Source organism: Oncorhynchus masou, chromosome 28 (genome assembly GCF_036934945.1).
Source record: "Oncorhynchus masou masou isolate Uvic2021 chromosome 28, UVic_Omas_1.1, whole genome shotgun sequence".
Taxonomy (NCBI): Eukaryota; Metazoa; Chordata; class Actinopteri; order Salmoniformes; family Salmonidae; genus Oncorhynchus; species Oncorhynchus masou.
In genome coordinates this window covers 60,066,063-60,072,955 of record NC_088239.1, presented here as the reverse complement: position 1 = coordinate 60,072,955, position 6,893 = coordinate 60,066,063, and the positions used below count along the sequence as shown (strand labels likewise).

The window sequence follows — 6,893 nt, the reverse complement described above, 5'->3', positions numbered from 1 at the left end:
ACGTTTGAGAATCAATTGAGAATCGATTCACGTTTAGATGACGTATTTTGCTGTTTTGGCTTCCAGAGCAATTCGCCTATAAACAACAAGTCCTTGGTTTAGCTAGCAATCTAATGTTTACAGAAAGGGGGTTGTTTGTTTGCGAATGCAAGATTAACGTTAGCTAGTAACTTCAGAAGATTCGCTAGCAAACGTTGTAGCTATATGTGGATATGTATAATTTATGGATATAGCCACCATTCCTTGTTGTGTCCATTATTACATATGATCAAGACTGATGATTATACACATGACTGGTTAATTCTACTTCATTCTATCAACTCATGACTGGTTGCTGGACCTCAGTGGGCAAACCTTAGCTGTCATGCTTACTATAAAACGAGTTGGAAGGAAATAGGGTTATTTTCTGGGGCAGGGTCTTATATGTTTTGGGTGCTGCTGTCATGCATGTGTTACTGTATGGCTTCAAATCAAAAACAAAATGTATTAGTCACATGTGCCAAATACAACAGGTGGAGACCTTACAGTGAAATGCTTACTTACAAGCCCCTAACCAACAATGCAGTTTCAAAAAAGTATGAATAAGAGATAAAAGTCAAAAGAAATTAAAGAGCAGCAGTAAAAGAACAATAGCGCAGGTTCAGAGCTTCAAGTTCCTTGGTGTCCACATCACCAACAAACTAACATGGTCCAAGCACACCATGGCAGTTGTGAAGAGGGCACAACAAAACCGAGAGCATCCTGACTGGTTGCATCACTGCCTGGTATGGCAACAGCTCGGCCCAGACCACAAGGCCCTACAGAGAGTAGTGCCAACGGCCCAGTACTTCACTGGGGCCAAGCTTCCTGCCATCCAGGACCTCTATACCAGGCGGTGTCAGAGGAAGGCTCTAAAAATAGTCAAAGACTCCAGCCACCCTAGTCAAGCCATAAGACTCCTGAACATCTAGTCAAATGGCTACACAGACTATTTGCTGTACTGCCCCCAACCCCCTCTTTACACCACTGCTACTCTCTGTTGTCATCTATGCATAGTCACTTTGATAACTCTACCTAAATGGACATACTACCGCAACTAACCGGTGCTCCCGCACATTGTATTGGTACCCTCTCCACTGCAGCTCCGTCGATGAGAATGGGGGCGTGCTCAGTCCTCTTTGTCATGTAATCCACAATCATCTCCTTTGTCTTGATCACATTGAGAGAGAGGTTGGTGTCCTGGCACCACACGGCCAGGCCTCTGACCTCCCTATAGGCTGTCTCGTCGTTGTCGGTGATCAGGCCTACCACTGTTTTGTTTTTGTTTTTAATTTTACCCCGTTTTCTCCCCAATTTCGTGGTATCCAATTGTTTTTAGTAGCTACTATCTTGTCTCATCACTACAACTCCCGTACGGGCTCGGGAGAGACGAAGGTTGAAAGTCATGCGTCCGTCAAGGTCTGCACCGTGAAAGACTGCACCGTCAAGGTCTGTCACATCATATGACCTGAGAAGATGGTAGCTTTAGCCTAGGGCTAGGGTTAAGCCAAATAAAGATGGCCATTGTGCACCAATATTTGTTTTGTTGGTTTCCACAACAACAGTCACAAAGATACATTTCTGCCTCAAGGCCTATGTTAGCATAACTACTGTTATGCAAAAACAAAAATATAAATATTTGTCAATAATAATATTTGTCAATAATATTGCACCATCAGGAACCATCACGGACCTGAGTTTCAAGCTTGTAGTGCCCAAAAATGTGATGTAAGGAGAAAGAAATGTAATTGTTGAGATTTGCACTTCGTAGCGGTAGACTTGACATCTACTCTCACATTTTTCTGTTCTCATCTTTAAACCACTCGTCTCTCTCCTCACCCAACATCCTCCTCTCTACTGTGCTGGCCAGCTGTGGGACACAGAGCGGTCCGATGGCACCATTACCATGGTGCCCAGCTCCAGCATGCTCCACTTCAACTGGGGCTACACCCAGTTCTCCCAGTTCAACACTGACGACACCCTGCTATTGGTGTCTGGAGTCTACCTGGGCTCTAATCAAATCAAATTGTATTTGTCACATACATGGTTAGCAGATGTTAATGTGAGTGTAGCGAAATGCTTGTGCTTCTAGTTCTGACAATGCAGTAATAACCAACGAGTAATCTAACCTAACAATTTCTAACACGTAAAAAACCCAAATACTGCATAGTTTCCTTGGAACGCGAAGCGAGGCGACCATCTCTGTCGGCGCCGGAAGTCACTCTTCCTCTGGGGAGATTGCTGTCATCTGTCTTGGTAGGACACACACACACCTGCTATTTCTCACTCACTTTTTGTCTCCTTCCTTGTCTCTCCTCTATCTCTTTCTCATAATGTGCTTTCATTGGTAATTGTTCTGGAATGTGCATCACAAGGCATTTAACAAATGAAATTAGGCTACTTAATTCAAAACGCAAGTTATGCTCATTAGAAATGTTTTGGTACGCAATGACTTTACTTACAACACAGACATTGTGACTCGTGGCACATAGATGGAGCTCAGTATGAGGACATGTGGAGGAAAACTAAATGACATACACAGCACACCTCTTAATTATAACCCTAACAGTAAGGCAACAAACAAGTCGCTCTGGATAAGAAATTAGTTTTCCCCCACAAAAGGGCTTTATTACAGACAGAAATACTACTCAGTTTCATCAGCTGTCCGGGTGGCTGGTCTCAGAACATCCCGTAGGTGAAGAAGCCGGATGTGGAGGTCCTGGTTGGACCTACTGCCAAATGATCTAAAATGACATTGGAGTGGCTTATGGTAGAGAAATTAACATTCCATTCTCTGGCAACAGCTCTGTTGGACATTTCTGCAGTCAGCATGCCAATTGCATTCTCCCTCAACTTGAGACATCTGTGGCATTGTGTTGTGCCAAATCTGCACATTTGTCTTTTTATTGTAGCTTCTTGATATGCCACACCTGTCAGGTGAGTAGATTATCTTGGCAAAGGAGAAATGCTCACTAACGGGGATGTAAACAAATTTGTGCAAAACATTTGAGAGAAATAAGCTTTTTGCATATGGAATATGTATTTTATCTTTTATTTCAGCTCATGGAACATGGGACCAACACTTTACATTTTGTGTTTATAGGGAGAGGACAAGACCTACCTGCTCTTCACCACCGGCAGCCTTACCTACTCCCCCCACCAGATAGGTATCAAGCGGATCATGCCTGACCAGATGATCACGTCTGGGCCTGTCCTGGGGGAGGAGTGCAGCACAGACAAGTTATTTGACTCTCTAGACCATGTGATCGGCATGGGCCTGTCTCCAGACCACAGGTGAGGGAGTGAGTGTGCGTCATGGGCAGCAGTGTGAAGAGGCTGAATAACTTAGTTACAAGGCTACAGGTGCAAAGATGTGACAGAAGGAGTGCACCTGAAACCCATTTGAATGACTGTCATAAAAACCTCATAGTAACTAATCTCTCATGGACAGATTCTCGCGGACAGATTAAACGTCAAGAATCTGTCAAAGCTCAAGCATAATTGTGTGATTACAAGCAGCAATACTGCCTGGTTTTGGGGTTTTATCATTGATTATCTGGACGAATCAGCATTGGGCGAACATGGTGCTTAAATTGGTGCAGGGATTTTCAAGCCCACAATTTTTAGTGGAAACTGTTTAGCGTAAAAATTCATGAAAACCAAAATTTGCTTTTGGCCATGATGAACACGGGTGAATTTAACAGAAGGGAGGGGTTTGGCAGAGTTTCCTTTTGCACAATGGTAATCACAATTGTTAACTGCATTTCCCCCAGAAGTAAATCAGGAAATGAGAATTTAGCTTCTGGGTAACCAAGATTACATAGTAAATATTTGTCTTACAACATCACCTTGCTTTCCTCACTTTGTTTTTAATGCTGAACAAGTACACCTTTACCAAGACCGTCCATGCTGTTGTCTCTGTCCAGGTATCTGTATGTGAACAGTCGAGTGTGGCTGGCGGGCTGGGTGATCTCTGTCCCCATGTCTCCGCACCCCATCGCTGAGGAGATTGACCTGCATGTCATTGACCTGAATAGCCTGCGGGAGGAGAGGCGGAGCCCTTAGGCCCACCGAGCCTTCACGCCCAACGAAGAGTGCTTCTTTATCTTCTTGGACGTCAGCAGAGATTTTGTGGCCAAGTATGTATGTCACGGCTGCTTAAACAGTTACAGGCAGTATGGGGTTACTATGGGTTTATAAATGACTTCCGATCCCTTTTTCAATGTCATTGGGGCTGTGTATCAGATACTAACAGAGAAATTATGTGTATTATATGAAGGACATATTCTTCCATATACAGATTTTATCATCTTTAATCCTGTTCAGCATGTGTTTTATGAAGTTGAACTAAATGTAATGCAAACCCCAGCTGGGCACAGAAATCACCTACAGTACCGTCAGAAAGTATTCACACCCCTTGACATTTTTCACATTTCGTTATGTTACAGACTGAATTTAAAATATTAAATTAAATTGTGATTTTGTGTCACTGGCCGACACCCAATATCCCATCATGTCAAAGTGGAATTAGGTTTTTAGAGATGTTAACAAATGAATACAAAATTAAAATGTCTTGGGTCAGTAAGTATTCAACCCCTTTGTTATGGCAAGCCTAAATAGGTTCAGGAGTAAAAATGTGTTTAACAAGTCACATAATAAGTTGCATTGACTTTCTCTGTGTGCATTGACTTTTTCTAGTGTACAAGAATACAGGCATCCTTCCTAACTCAGTTGCCGGAGAGGAAGGAAATCACTCAGAGATTTTACCATGGGGCCAATGGTGACATTGAACAGTTACAGAGTTTAATTGCAGTGATAGGAGAAAACTGATGATGGAACAACAACATTGTAGTTACTCCACAATACTAACCTAAATGAAAAGGAAGCCTGTACAGAATAAAACATATTCCATAACATGCATCCTGTTTGCAATAAGGCACAAAAGTAAAACTACAAATAATTGAACCTTATGTCTTATGTTTGGGGAAAATTCAACACAACACATAACTGAGTACCACTCTTCATATTTTCAAGCATAGTGTTGGCTGCATTATGTTATGGGTGTGTTTGTCATCGCCAAGGACTTGGGAGTTGTTTAGGATAAAAAGAAACGGAATAGAGTTAAACAGGCAAAATCCTAGAGGAAAACCTGGTTCGGTCAGCTTTGCAACAGACACTGGGTGACATTCATCTTTCAGCAGGACATTAACTTAAAACACAAGGACAAATATACGCTTGAGTTACTTACCAAGACGACATTGAATGTTCCAGAGTGGCCTAGTTACACTTTTGACATAAATCAGCTTTAAAATCTATGGCAAGACTTGAAAATGTCAGTCTAGCAATGATCAACAACCAACTTGACAGAGCTTGAATAATTTTAAAAAGAATAATGTGCAAATATTATACAATCCAGTTGTGCAAAGCTCTTAGATTTACCCTGAAAGACTCACAGCTGTAATTGCTACAAAAGGTGATTCTTACATGTAGTGATTGACTCAAGGGTATGATACATATGCAAATTAGATTTCTGTATTTCAATAATTTGCTAAAATGTCTTAACATGTTTTCACTTTGTCATTATGGGGTATTGTGTGTAGATGGGTGAGAATTTAAAAAAATATTTTTTTATTCATTTTGAATTCCGACTGTAACACAACAAAATGGGGAAAAAGTTAAGGGGTATGAATACTTCACTCGTCATTCACCAGTGATTATCACTCTCCCCTAGTGGTGCAGAGGACAAAAATGGTTACATCTGGGACCACCACCACAACATCTGCCTGGCGCGGCTGCAGCATGACGTAGTGGTCAACTGTGGCCTTCAGCCCGACCGACCTGGAGCTGCTGCTCTCTGCCAGTGACGACTCCACCATCAAGGTGTGGCACTCGGCTCGTCCGCCTGGTACAGACGCCCGCACCCTCTCCTGGCTGGTCCGCAACAAGAACACCACCTCCGCCAACGGGAAACCCTGACCACCTGAGAGGGGTGGGAGGGGACTGGAAATGAGAGCGGGGGAAAATGCTTTCATAGGTGACGCACACTCCAGGAGTAGCCATCTTCATTGTGGGAAAATCACACTTTTTATGCCTGCCTACACAGTGTGGTAGATATGACATCACCAACCTCCAAGGACATGTGACAGCTGGGGTAAGCCACAAGGAGGCATAATTGCAACAGCAATTTCACAGGCCTCTCCATAAATGTCCTTTTTGAAGGTGACACTTAGCAAGGTGAATTGCTGTCATGGTGAAGGTCATACGGTATAGGTAAATTCCTCCTGGACCTTTGCAATGTCTGGGAGGGAAATTACATTCATTGATTATAACGATCATGCTTCCAAAGAATGAATGAGCTACTGGAGAAGAAACATGGGAGACTACTTCAAGAAAATAATTATTTCAAGTTTGTTCACTGAATGAAGAGAAGAGATGTGGACACTAAAATATGGTCAAAGATCACACTTGTGTGTTTTGTCTTCTGTTAAGTCTTTCGATCTATGTGCATGTTTGCACATATTCTTTCACATTTGTTTATGTTGGGTTGTACTATCACATCAGTGATGTCATATGATTGCAGAGCTGAAATTACCAAGAGGATGTCTGAAATTACAAAGAGCAATTCAAGTGGTCTGGTACCTCCTGAAAGTGTGTTTGTGAATGTGTGTCAGAGGGGCCCGAATAACCCAGGACTGTAATGACCGAAAAGGTATATCTTCATTGTTACACTCAAGTTTCACCAAATTGTCATGATAGAAATATCACAGAACTTTGTTGCTACATTCCACAAATTTAATCTGACTCTCCTTTAAAACACATGCTAGATGAACAAGGTGACACAACAGACTCATTGCTCCTGAACACTGCCAGTATGA

General features: G+C 42.3%; 1 pseudogene; it reads left to right on the top strand.

The window, feature by feature from the left end:
- Nucleotides 1-701: 701 nt before the first annotated feature.
- Nucleotides 702-5,994, top strand: LOC135517024 (F-box/WD repeat-containing protein 5-like; annotated as a pseudogene).
- Nucleotides 5,995-6,893: the final 899 nt, after the last annotated feature.